Raw genomic sequence first — 14,454 nt, forward strand, 5'->3', positions numbered from 1 at the left:
CTGCAAACTGGGTGGTTTAAAACAACAGAAATTTATTCTGTTTTGGAGACCAGATGTCCAAAATCAAGGTGTTGGCAGCATGGATCCTTCTGGAGGCTCTGAGGGAGAACTCACTCTGTGCCTCTCTCCTGGCTTCTGTGGCTTGGCAATCCTTGGCATTTCTTGGCTTGCAGACGCATCACTGCCACACCTGCCTTTGTCTTCACAAGGCATTCTGCTCTATGTGTTTCCAATTTCTCTCTTCTTTCTCTGATAAGAACACCAGTCATTGGATCTGGGGCCCACCACAAATCCAGGATGATCTCATCTTGAGATCCTTAATTCTATCTGCAAAGACTCTATTTCCACATACGGTCACATTCCTAGGTACTGCAGGTTAGGACCTGGGCATATTTTTGAGGAAAGAAATGGACTATCAGCTAAGAAATGTGAGCTCTGAAATTATTAGGCCCAGGGAAGCATTAAAATAAGACAGCAATCACTCCCTACTCCCCACTTTGAGCTATGTATGTGTAAACCAAAAATAAAATTCTAAGCTACCAAACCAACTGAATGGATCCCTCCTCTCAGCCAAAGGCATTCCAAAGTCAGCCTGAAAAACTAGTTCAAGCCATGATGGGAAGGATGGGTCGGACATGCCTCACTATACCCTCCTCTCTTTGGAATTCAGGCACCGCCAACCAGCATTAACCTTAAAACAGAGATATTAAGAGTGACAAAACAGACTCTTTGTAGCAATAAGGTACCAAATTCCAAACTGACTCTAGTACAGCATCACATGACAGATAAAAGCCCTGAAAGAAATCAAAGTATTTTACCCCAAAAGGTATTTCTTTGACATTTTTTTTTTTTTTTTTGAGACAGTGTTTCTCTCTTGTTGCCCAGGCTGGAGTGCAATGGCATGATCTCTGCTCACTGCAACCTCCACCTCCTGTTTCAAGTGATTCTCCTGCCTCAGCCTCCCAGGTAACTGGGATTACAGGTGCCCACCACCACACCCAGCTAATTTTTGTATTTTTGGTAGAGATGGGGTTTTGCCATGTTGGTCAGGTGGCTCTCGAACTCCTGACCTCAGGTAATCCACCTGCCTTGGCCTCCCAAAGTGCTGGGATTACAGGTGCAAGCCACCATGCCCGGATTCTTTCATATATTTTGAAATGACCCTGCAAAGCTGTCTCTTGTGGGGAAAATCTACATTCTATAGAATCCTCTTTCCTTTCCAGGTCTTTTCCTGATCCAGGAGTGATTAACTAACACTCTGGCACCTTTTTAGTTCTGATTAGAGACATTTACCAGCTATTCTCTCTGAAACCTGCTACCTGGAAGCTTTGTCTGCATAATAAGAACCTTGCTCTCCACAATCCCTTCTCTTAGTCCAGTTACTCCCTTCTATTAAATGCAGGTTTTTAGGTAATAACTCTTTCAACCAATTGTCAATCAGAAAATCTTTGAATCCACCTGTGACCCGTAAGCTTTCTCCTTTCAAGTTGTTCCACCTTTCCAGACCAAACCAATGCACACCTTACATGTATTGATTGATGTCTTATGCCTCCCTAAACCATATAAAACCAGGCTGCAGCCTGACCACATTGGGCACATGTTCTCAGGACCTCCTGGGGCTGTCATGGGCCTTGGTCACTGATATCTGGCTCAGAATAAATCTCTTCAAATATTTTACAGAGTTTGGCTCTTTTCATTGACATTCATCTCTTGAAACGACTTGCTATCAACACAAGTAGCTATAAATTAACCTATAACCCACACTCCATAGCTTAACAATGTATAACCAATCATTAACCAATGTTATTTCTGTAAGCCAATGAGAATTCCCATCATCACCCAATGGGCTCTTTCTGCCCATTACACAGACAAAACCAATTCACTGAGACTATGGAATTGCAATAAAGAAAGAGTTTAATTGACATGAGTCCAGCCACACAATACGGGAGATGGAGTTATTACTCAAATCAATTCTCTGAACGTTTGGAGGCTAGGATATTTCAAAGAGAGTTTGGCAGGCCAGGGAATGGGTGCTGCTGATAGGTTGGGGATGCAATCATCAGGGTGTGGAAAGTGGTCTCTGTGCATGCTCAGTCAACTTCCGGGGGTGTGGTGGGTACAGGACCAGTTGGAGGGTCTAGGTGGAGCCATCAGTTGTCAGAAATGCAAAAACCTGAAAAGACATCTCAAAAGGCCAATCGTAGGTTCTATAAGAGCGATGTTATCTGCAGGAGTAACTGGAGAAGTTGCAAATCTTGTCACCTGTAGAATAATGGCTAGTAATTGTTTACATCTACACCTTAGCAGAAGTTAGGTTCCCCTCATCCTCCTAACCTGGTGGTCTTTCATTAGTTTTACTAAAGTGGTTTAGTTTTGGGCAAAGGCTGTTATAATTTAAACTAGAAACGAAATGTCTTCCAAAGTTAGCTTAGTCCAAGTCCAGGAATGATTAAGGGCAGTTTGGAGGTAAAAGGGAAAAATGGAGGTTGGTTAGGTCAGATCTCTTTCACAGTCGTAATTTTCTTACTGTTATAATTTTTGCAAAGGTGGTTTCATTCCTGACAAACAACTTTGTACAGTCCACTCTCCGTATCCTATTTTGCCTTTAAAAATCCACTTGTAATTGCTGCTAACTGGAGTGTGTATTCAGGGCAACTTGAATCTATGCTTCCATGTTGCAATCCTCAAGCTGGGCCCAAATACACTCTCTACTTATATTAATTTTGCCTCAGCTTCTTCCTTTTAGGTCAACATCTTCTTGGGGCCACTATTCAATCCACTATACTTCTATTTATAGAATCATGACAATTTGACAGTTTCTGAGAAACATACAAGTTTACTTGTAATTACAAAAAATTTATTTTCCAGCAGCTTCCAGCATCAAAAGAGACTTGTTTACATGATGCCACCAGATCCATTTTCACAGGAAATAAGTCTGTCTTTTCTCCCTTACTCTGCATATGGGGAAGTAATTCTGAGTTCCATGAAACTCTTTTCTTGGAGAGGAGTGGCAGGGAAGGGAATTAACTGTTCACACTTTCTGCCAAAAACATATCTGTCCATTCAAGACTGTGAGCTTCCTAAAGTATAGGCTGTACCTCTCAATCCTCCAGGTACCACAGCTGCTCCCATCCCAGGCCTGGTCCGTCCTCAGAGCAGGGGCTCTCAGTTACATTGCATGTGTGTGCATGCATGTGTGCCTGCATATGGATGTGTGTGTGGAGATCTGCATCTCTTCCTCTCCCCTCTATAACAGGATCAATTCAATGTCTCCTCTTGCCTTGGAGGAGAAAAATATTACAGTTGTTGGAAACAAGATAGCTCATGTAACTTGATATTTTTTGGAGTCAGCTGTCACAAGTCAGGGTTCTATTTGCTAAGCAACTGTAATGAAAATATTACATATTTTCATCGAGATTAAAAACTAAGACCACAAGAGCTTTGAGCACCATGATATTGGAAAAATATGGACCACAACTGTGTCAGGTGGTGCACTACATCACCGACCAACCACACCACTCTTGGAGATGATGAGTTAGACCTACCGGAGTGCTGGAGGGAGAGATTTGGCACCATCTGCGGAGACGAATCCTGCAGCCACAGAAGAAGGGAAGAGGGCAGGCCAGTGGGTCTTGTACTTTCCTGCACAGCAGCTTCACCTAGAGGGTGTATTAATGCACAGCTTGCTCAACCCCAACCCAGGGTTTCGGGTTCAGTGGGAGTGTGGGGAGAATTTGCATTTCCTATAAGTTCCCATGAGATGTGTTGCCCTTGTCCTGGAACAGCACTTTGAGGACAACTGACCCTAGGTGAGGCTTTGGAATCCATCCTTTTAATAAGCTCCATCTGTGATCTAAGGCAGCAGGCCTGCACATGACATGGCCAATGCCAGGTGCAAGTGAGCAGGCCAGAGGCCAGAAGTCAGGGTTTGGGTCTCCCAAGGTAGAGGCCGCAGTAAGACTGTGTGTGTGTGTATGGATCCTGTGAAAATGGAACCAAGAGAGCCTTTCTGAAAGCCCTTCCTGGAGACCCCACAGTCCTTGTGTCTATATGGAAGGCCGGAAGCAGATGGAACAGCCAACCCCTGGAAGGCATTGGAGGTCAGCTGGGAGGGGTTTGGGGTGGCTTTCAGCAGGAAGCACCCAGAAAGAGCTGGGCCTTCGTTGGGCAAGTTTAGACCCAGAGAGTTCATCAGACAGTTCCTGAGAAGGTTCCTTGGCCTGGTGCTGTGCGAAGCATGTGGCAAATACAAATGGTGAACTTGCCGAGATCCAGACCCTGGGCCCCCAAGGTGCACATTTATTTGCGTATGGGCAGTCCTAGGGCAGAAAGTCCTAGCGAGCTGGGCCGAGAACAGGGGCCGGTGGGTGAAGGAGCCTGACCTTTGATATCCTGCTTTAGAGGAGGTGCTGGTTCTCTCCCGGACCTCTGGGGAAGCTGGAGGACTTCCCTACAAATCGTGCGCACAGAGGCAGCTAGAAAGGACCCGTCTGTTCTGCGATGCTGCCATCTGGTGGACGAGAGGGGCACTGCCCCTGCTTCCCAGGTGTTAGTTTGGCAGGGAAACCTCAGCAGGGATAATATCTGCTGCCGCTGCTGCTACTACAGTAATAATGCTGATAAAGCTTAAATATTTTCTTTAAAGCAACTGTGAAGGAGCGAGCACAGCTACTATTCTAAGCTCTTTGAATATGTTAACTCATTTAATCTTCACAACCCAAAAGGTAGGTAGGATGTCCATTTATCAGAAGAGGGAACCCAGGCCAACAGAATTGGAGTAACTTGCCCAAGGCCACATGGTGAGGAAATGTCCTCTGATCCTTGTCTAGGGTTGGCATGGAATGGATCAGACACACTTGGGTCCGAGTCCTCGACTTGAAGCTCAGTTTCTTCCTCTGAGAGAATTTTACTGTCCCCATCTGGATGCAGTGAGGATTCTCAGCATGTACCTTGGCTGCTGTGAGGACCAGCAGGTGCCCCTCACACAAATGTCATGACAACAGTTCCCCCCCGGGGCTGTGCAGTCACCTGGCCCTGCCCAGCACATAGTGAGACCTCACTCAAAAAGGTGCATTTCAGCTCTTTGCCTAAGAAAAAGAGGCATCATCCATCTCCTTTCCTAATCTTTGATACTATGCCCCTCCAAAAATGTGTGTTATGTCTGAAGAACTTCCTTGCAGAGGTGGGTATTAGGAAGGGAGAGGCATTAACACTGCTTGAGCTTCAGATGGAGGTTTCGCCCTTACTTGGGAAGACAAGTAAGTTTGGCAGACAATGTGAGAAAGCCTGGCTGGATGTTTCCCAAAGGGAAGGGAGCGCCCTACCCCCATCACCACCACCCAGTGCAGGATGGAGGTACTGTTTTCCTCTTGGCTCCTACCTGGGCATGCTGACCTGGCCTGGGGGTTGCAGGGGGGTTCATTGTTGACCCTGACCCAGCAGATTCCGTGGGCTGTGGCACCAGGGTGGTTAGAGAAAATGGGATCTCAGTAGCCCCAGGGGAGAAAGTGAAAGAAAAAGGAGGAGGGTTTGTGGAAGGGCCGAGGATAAAAAACTCTTGTGAAAATTGGTCATACAAATTGTATCGTTCTTGTCATACTCAACTAAATCAGAGTAGAGAGTCTGGGGGAAAACACACCCAGGGAATATAATGTTGCTCCAAAAATGTAATTCTCTGCAAGCCTGGCTGCTGAAACTGCCTGTTTTTGTAAACGGAAACCAGTTTTGTCTAATGGCTACCGAAACAGCCTGCTGTTATTCTAAGACCAGTTTTAACCACTGCCACCACTCACCAATCAGAACTTCCCCCTGAGACAGGGTCTCACTCTGTCTCCCAAGCTGGAGTGCAGTGGCATGATCATGGCTCACTGTAGCCTCAACCTCCTGGGGCTCAGGCGATCCTCCCACCTCAGCCTCTCAAGTAGCTGGGACTATAGGTGTGTACCACCACACCCAGCTAATTTTTAAATTTTTTGTAGAGATGGGGTTTCACCATGTTGCCCAGGCTGGTCTGGAACTCCCGTGCTCAAGCAATCTGCCAGCCTTGGCCTCCCAAAGTGCTGGGATTACAAGTGTGAGCCAACACATCCAGCCATTTCTCCTTTTTATAGAATCTCTAACCTTCTCTTTGTTCTCCTGAAGTACTGAAGATCATGGGGTCTGTGCATATGCCCTGAATTGCAATTCTTGCTTCCCAAATAAAATGTTAAATTTAGAGATTTATCTCTATCCTTTTATTTTGACTTTGACACCCTGAACTTGGGCTGGGAAAGGAGAGAATAGTCAGGCTGAGTGTGTTTGGCTCTACACCCTATCCTTAGGAACTCCATGGTGAACTTAGCATAGGGGAGAGTATAGTGAGAGGATGAGCAGGGAATTTGGGAATAGCCTCCCCCCAGCTCAGAGCTCTGTAAAGGGAATTCCCCATGCAGCTCAGAATCAGCAAAAAGATTGCATTCCAGCCAAAGGCTTTTTGATGAGGTCAGGACATATTATTGAAAAAGTGGTGTTGGGACAACTGGCTTAACACAAAGTTAAAACATCCTTCACACCTCACTCCAGAATAAATTTCCAGTGAATGAAAGTTACATTAATAATAGGCTAACAATGACAGAGAAATGACTATGTGCCAGTTATTGTTTCTAAAGCTTTCCATAAGTTAGTTTACTTAATCTTCAATATGATGGCATGAGGTATAGACAGTTCCATTCCCTTATTTTATGAATAGAAAGTCATCTGGGTCAGGCATGGTGGCTCATGCCTGTAACCCCAGCACTGTGAACAGCTGGGGTGGGAGGATCCCTTGAGGCCAAGAGCTGGAGACCACCCTGGGCAACATAGTGAGACCTGTCTTTAAGAAAAATAAAATAGCTGGGTGTGGTGGCACATGTCTGTAGTACCAGCTACTAGGGAGGCTGAGGCAGGAGGATTGCTTGAGCCCAGGGGTTCAAGGCTGCAGTGAGCTATGATCACCACTACACTCTAGCCTGAGTAACAGAGTGAGACCTTGTCTCTAAAAGAAACATTAAAAAAAAATTTTAAGGTGTAACCCTAAAGGTATTCGAAGGAAATAATAATAATACTTGGATGAGAAAGGCTCATTTAGCATTGTACCAAAGACAAAAACCATAAAGGAATAAATAATAGCTTTGGACATTTAAAATTTTAAACATCTATAGTATAAAAATAAAGCAGTAATACAATGAAAAAGGAAACTACATTCTAAGGTAAATTTTTGCAATAAATATGACATATAAGTGGTCAATAAACTGAATACATAAAACCAATAACTAAGAAAAATGAAATTAACAGAAAATTGAAGAGGGCATAAATAGGCAGTGTCTATAAGGAATGAAAATTGACAAGTCTTCAAAAGTCCAACTTTACTGGGGGTCAAAGAAATAAAAATAAAATAGAAACTAGATGCCCATCTTTTGTGTTTCCATTAAGCAAAGATTTTTGAAAAGACCCTACCATCCAGGGATGATGAAAACGCAGGAACAAACATTTCTTCTGCTGTTCACATTTGTGGTATAATCCTTCATGGCTACAGCATCGTTTATCTAATCATTCTCCAATTATTGCTCACTTAGATCCTTTAACGTTTTGTATCTTTTGAATGTGAAGATCACCTTCGTTCATCATTCTTTGCATCTTTGATTACTTCTTTAGGAGAGAGTCCTAGGAGTGGCATTTTTAGGAAAGAGGATTTTAAGCCTCGATACCAGATGCCAAATTGCTTCTGGCATCTGTTTTGTGAAGGCTGAATCTGTTTTGATTAACAAGGGGAGCTGGGCAAGAACAGAGCTCAGAGTAGTCCTGGGACCCAGGAGAGGAAAGGGCAACGGGAGGCTGTTTTTTGGGTAAGGATCATCTGAGGGAAGGGGAAGTGAAGCAGGCAGGGGAGAGGTGGCAGGGCAGGGGCTATGGTCAGAGGATGGGGGAGGTTAAGCCTCCTTGCTCAATGCCCAGCTCAGGGCCTGCCCCACAAGGGAGGCAGAGGGGGTACCGCTGGACAGGCCAGCTTGGCCTGGGAGACAAGCACCCCACTAACTAAGCAGGGTGTGCTTGGGCAAGTCACCTAGCTCCTCTAAGCCTTAAATGACGTGACGCGTGCAAAGCACGACTGGTACGTGCTGTTTGAGTCAATAGTGGCTGGAGTCACTAGCAGGCACTCCAGAAGCATTTACGGATTTGATTTTGGAATCCTGGCTAACATTTAAATAGAGTTCCAATGTGTCAGCCACTATTTTGAAAGTATATGCAGTCATGTGTTGTTTGATGATGGATGTATGTTCTGAGAAATGCATCCTTAGGTGATTTCATCATTGTGTGAACATCATAGAGTGCACCTACACAACCCTGGATAGTAGAGCCTACTACACACCACGGTTCTATGGGATAGCCTAATCCTTCTAGGCTACAAACCTGGACAGCGTGTTACTGGACTGAATACTGTAGGCAAGTGTAAGACAATGGCAAGTATTTGTGTATCTAAACATAGAAAAAGGACAGTAAAAATAGGGTATTTTAATCTATGGAACTACCTTTGTATATGTGGTCTGCTCTTGACCAAAACATCCTTATATGGCACATGACTGTATCTAATTCAACAATAGCTCAATATCCCCAAAATAAGTACGTTATCATCAACCCAATTTGACAAATGAGGCAGTCAAGGCATAGAGAGCTTGGACAAGTTACCGAAGGTCATCAGCTAGCAGCATTGCTGGGCCAGACCTAGGCAGCCTGTGTTCTTACTGCACTCCACGCATCCTCTGCACCAATAACACCAGAAATCTCAGCAATGTCAGCCACAAAGAAGGAACAAAAAGTTTGGATGGTTTGGAGGAGGAGGGGTGGTGGGGAAGAACTGTTATATTAACAAGAAAGTCAGTGGTAGTGCCTTGCATCACACGGTCCATTTCCAGCAGCCTCAGCCACCAGGCTGACTCCAAGGGAGCAGGGCCAAGGTCAGGGCTGAGGGGGCTCCTGGCTGTGGGTGCTCTCCTGGGCTGCAGTCCAGAGGACCCCAGACTACAGAGGAGGCCTCCTGGGTCTCATTCACTGGGCTAACTGCTGGGTTGTCCTGGCCTCGACTTCTCAGATGGAGCTGGGAAAGGCAGCTGGAGGAACAGAACTGGAGGTGGTGTCCAAGGCCACAGCTCAGGCTGCCCCTGGAGGAGGCCCAGAGCAGACACTCTGGAAAATGACTGTCACTGAAGTTCAAAATGCTGCTGTTGAGTCATGCAGAGGAAGTTGATCTGCATTCAGCTCACTTGGAAGAAGGTAGGGATGTGGGAGATGCATTGAAAGATTTTCCTCAAACAAAGTTGAAATTAAAAAGGGGCGGGGCAGCTAGCTGGGACTAGCTCAGTCCTCAGTGTGGCGGGGTTGCTGGTGAATGGAGCATGGGCTTCCAAGTCAGAATTCGGTGCACATGCAGGCTCAGTCACTTCTGGCTGTCCCTGGACCTCAGTTTCCCTTTCTGTAAAACAAGCATCACATCACCTACCTCACAGGGAAGCCATTAGGTAATATGCAGAAATAGCAGGGTGCCTGGTTTACAGTAAGTACTCAACAAAACGTTAGCTGATAACTAGTTATTGTTGTGCATTTATTTACTGTATGCCAAGCCCTCTGTTGAATGTGTAATGTGGGTTACCTAATTCAGGGTTCTTGAAGTGTGGTCCCAGGCTAGTACTATCACATCAACTGGAAACTTGTAAGAAATGCAATTTCTCAGGCCCCAGACCTGCTAAATCATAAAAGCCTATGTTTTAACTCCCAGGTAATTATGATGATGATGATTGCTAGGTTGAGAACCATCAGCTAATTTATAGTTCTTAGTACCATTATTATAGAACAAGGTGAAAATTTTATTCTTACTGATTTGTTTTTCTAAGACCACCAGAGCAGGCACAAAAGAACCAGCGAGTAGGCAAGGGTAGGAGCAAAACTGCAAATTTATTTTGGTCACCTAGCTTCAGGGGAGTAGGTGGGTAGGGAGAGGTCTGTCGGCCTCCAGCAAAGGAGGCCAAGAGAGTCACCCGGTGAGCTCTCGGGCGGAGTTCCTGATACAGTCCCGACTGGGGGCTGGGAAGTCCGCGCGGGGCGTCTGCCGGGAGCGGCTTTTCTAGGAGTCGGAGGGCAATAGGCGGGACACGGGTGTGTCGGGGGTCGTTCCGTAGGTGCGACCAGGTAAATCTTGGTCTCTTCAGATTGACGTCACCTGGCGCATGCCCGGTTGGTCGGCACCTTCCCGGGCGCCGGCTGCATTTTTGCACGCGTGGGAAAAGTTGGTGATGAAGAACCCGGAAGTGCGCCATCTTTCCTCCATTCATCCAAACAGTCCAACCTTTTATTGATAATAGTGATAAGGGGCGCCGTGGTCTGTCTGGCTACTTCCTGCTGTTAAGGGGCGTCGTTAAGGTCGGGGCCTATGGTTGGTATTTGGATGTACGGATGAAGAATAAAATAAGGCACAGTATTAGTATAGGAATGAGGAATGGAAGCATTTGTTGGAATATGGACAAAACCCAGAAGGATAGTCCTGGCAAGGCTGGGGAGTATGAGATAGTTAAGAAAATTTAGTAAGTTTGAGGCGAGTGGGGGAAAGTTGAACTGATTTCTCGGCCTAGTAAGGGGGTAGGGCATGAGGGTATAATGAGGAACGAGTGCACAAAGTAGTTGTTGGCCAGGCAGCAATTAAGGAGTGGAGTTTTTGTGGAGTGGATGGCTTTCCGCTTACTCCTACTACAGAGATATTGGATGGAAGGCTAGGTCCAGAGAAGGACGGCAAAACACAATAGGTAGCCTCGCTGTCGATTAAAAAATTAATTGTCTTACCCGCTACCAGGAGAGTTACCCGCGGCTCGGCAAAGGTGATGGGGGTCCCCGAGTCTCGGCACCTTCAGTTGTCGTTGTCCAGATGTAGGAGCTGGAAGGAGCTCCCAGGATCCTGGGAAAGGGGGGTCACGTGGAGATGCGGCACCTGTTCTCAGGGTGGGGCAATCAGACTTCCAGTGTCCTCCCTGCTGGCAAGCAGGGCAGGGGGTTGCTGGTGGACGAGGGTTAGGACATTCACTGGCCCAATGTCCTGATGCCTTGCACTTATAGCAAGGCTGTGTTGGGGCTCGGGGACCTTGCGGACACCTGTTGGCATAGTGTCCTGCCTTGCTGCACTTATAGCAGGCTCCTTTTGTAGCCTTGGAGTCTGCGGGGTGTGTGCTCTCTGGCCTGGGGTTACGACTGGACTGTAAAGCCGCCACTAGGAGCTGTACCTTCTGTTCGAGGCGAGCCTGCCTCAGCCGTCTCCTCTCTGGAGTTATAGACCTTAAAGGCTAATTTAACTAGGTCTTGTACTGGTGTCTGAGGACCATCCTCTACCTTTTGAAGTTTTTAAGACTGTCAGGAGCTGATTGAGAAATGAAATAAGATGCCAAAATGGTGGCCCCTGTGGGGGAGGCCGGATCTAACCGGGTATATTGGGTTAGAACCTCAGTCAGTTTAGGGTAGAGGTTAGGATAACCTGGAGGTCATGCCAAGTTAAGTCATAGGCCTGACAAAGGTATCTAAATTCCTTTATGTATATGGTAGGATTAGCTGAGAAATCACCTAAACGCTTCTCAATTTTGGAAAGATCGGCCAGTGAAAAAGGGACATGTACTCTGACTACCCCCTCCGCCCCAGCTACCTCTCGCAAAGGTGCTAACACTGTAGGAGGGTGTGGGCACAGATAGGGGACTCAAGACAGCCAGTTGGGGGCCCCGAAGGAGGCACAGGATCGAGTGGATTACTAGTAGATAAGGAGGAGGAAGGAGGAGTCTGGATGGGAGGAGGAGGAGTCTGGGCAGGAAGGGAGGGGGTGGAGAGAACAGGGAGAGAAGGAGGAGTATAGGGCAGATCGGGACGAGAGCGTAAGGCCCAAAAGCCTTGTATGTAATTAATTTCAGACCACTTGCCTAGCCGCTGGCAGAAATTGCTGAGGTCGATCACGCCACAGTGGAAAGGAAAATTAACCGCTTCCTCCTAAGGTCTTGTTCGAGCTGTAAGGTTTTTAAATTGGCTAGGAGGCACCCTAAGGGGGTGCTCTTTGGAAATTTGGACTGGGGGGTTTCCCATTTGTTTCCTCTTTACTTACACAATGGACACAATGGAAATGGAAGTGGATCTCTGCCTGGCTTCAAAGCGTCCTTTGGAACCAGCAGAGACAGACTGGAGGCTCTTGGAGCCAAGGTGGAGATTACCTTCAGGCGGACGTCTCCGTCCTGAACAGGTCTCCCGAGCCACTTCGTGGCTCAAAAGTGGGCCTCAGACCTGCGCAGGATTTTTGGCCGAGGGAAGTAAAGAGGAGACAAGGGCACTTACTCCAGAGAGGCCGTGAGAGTGAGGGAAGCGGGTCTCAGGTCCTGGTCCATCTGCGGCGTGGGAGCAGGAGGAGGTTAGGAGGTTCCTCAACCCCTAGAGGCCTGAGGAGGGGTCTCCTCCCAGGTTCGGCACCAACTGATTTGTTTTTCTAAGACCACCAGAGCAGGCACAAAAGAACCAGTGGGTAGGCAAGGGTAGGAGCAAAACTGCAAATTTATTTTTGGTCACCCAGCTTCAGGGAAGAAGGTGAGCTCTCGGACGAAGTTCCTGCAGTCCCAACAGGAGTGGGGGACTAAGGAAGTTCGCGCCGTGCGTCTGCCGGGAGCAGCTTTTCTAGGAGTCGGAGGGCAATACGCGGGACCTGGGCGTGTCGGGGAGCGTTCCGTAGGTGCGACCAGGTAAATCTTGGTCTCTTCAGATTGACGTCACCTGGTGCATGCCCAGTTGGTCTGCACCTTCCCAGGCGCCGGCTGCATTTTCTCGCGCGCGGGAAAAGTTGGTGATGAAGAACCCGGAAGTGCGCCATCTTGCCTCCGTTCGTCCAGACACTTACCACTAAGGTGACCAATGGTCCTGGTTTGCCGGGGACTGTCCTGGATTTAGCAATGAGTGACCAGTGTTTCAGGAAACTCCTCAGTCCTCAGCAAACTGAAGGTTTTGGCCATCCTATTAAGAGCTGAAACCAAATTTCATTCTAGGAAGAGATTATGGGATTATGGCTAAAGAAAGCAAATGAGGTTTAGAGAATCTAAAGGGATGGGTGTTTAGCCCATTGGGTGGCTGGTGCTGGCGAAGACAGGTTGGTAGAGGGTCTGGCATGGGGTGAAGGCCAATTGAGAGGCCCTGACGGCAGAGGGACCATCCCTGGGACCCCCAAGTCCCCCAGCAAAACTCAGGAATGGTTATTTTTTCAGGGACAGGGTATTGCTAGGTTGCCCAAGCTGGTCTCAAATTCCTGGGCTCAAGCAGTCCTCCTGCCTCAGCCTCCCTAGTAGCCGGGATTAGAGGTGCAAGCCACTGCACCTGGCTAGGAATGTTTATTGAGAGTGAGTTTTCTTTGTAGAAACTGAGGCAGGGGCTGAACGTCAGACTGAAATGGACAGAAGTGGAGGTCCTTGTGAGAACCTGACTTTCAAGAACTGTGTGAAGTCTTCAGTGGGCCTTGAGACGGCCACAAACCATAGGCTTGGGAACGGAGAAGGATAGTTTGAGCCGACCTTATGTAGGTTTTAAGGCATGGAGGCCCCTGCTGAAATCTGTAATACTTATTATTCATTTGATAAACGTTCAGTATTAACTTTGTGTCACCAGGCCCTTCCCTGGGTCATAGATATAAAAATGGAAGAGATGTGGACAAATGAGATATCACAGTAGACTGTGACCAGAAAACCAACAAATCAAGCCAGGCTCTGATGGGTCCCACTTTAATGAAAACATAAGAATCCACTATGGTCAAGTGTCCATTTACACATCAAGGGCTGGGAAACTGATCCTTTATAGGAGTGGCTTTATAGACAGTGGCTACTCCAGGCAGCTGTTTTTTTTGATTAACCCGTGATCACTGAAAGGCGTGGTATTCAGGAAATGAGATTAAAATGCAGCCCAGCTAGTGATCTCAGCTCTGGCTGCACAGTAGAATCACCTGGGAAGCCTTAAAGTCTTGATGTCCGGGCCCCAACCGAGACCAATGGCACCAGATTCTTTGAAGGAGTGGTCCGGGCAGCAGAATTATTTTCCAGGCTCCCTGAGTGATTCTGTTATACAGTCTGAGTTGCAAACCACTGGTCTAGGTGGTTACAAATTCAAATTCGAGTCGATGGCATTTGCCTTCAAGTGCTTTTTTGACATCCCTTCCGTCTCTCCTCTGCTCCCATTGTCCAGCTGGGCTCCCATCCTAGTGATGGGTTTCCAAGTAGTCCTGGAGCTACCACAGCACCCTGAATTTTCTCTGCTCTTCACTGGTTTTGTACCAGGGTGTTGAGGGCCAGAGAGGCAGGGGGTGTTAACCACAGCAAGGGCAGAGAAGGGGGAGTCATGTGGGTTACACATTTAGTCATGCTGGGGAACTGGGAGGAGAAGGGCAGC

This window comes from Trachypithecus francoisi, unplaced genomic scaffold, assembly GCF_009764315.1.
Source record: "Trachypithecus francoisi isolate TF-2019V2 unplaced genomic scaffold, Tfra_2.0 Lachesis_group0, whole genome shotgun sequence".
In the NCBI taxonomy this organism is placed as follows: domain Eukaryota; kingdom Metazoa; phylum Chordata; class Mammalia; order Primates; family Cercopithecidae; genus Trachypithecus; species Trachypithecus francoisi.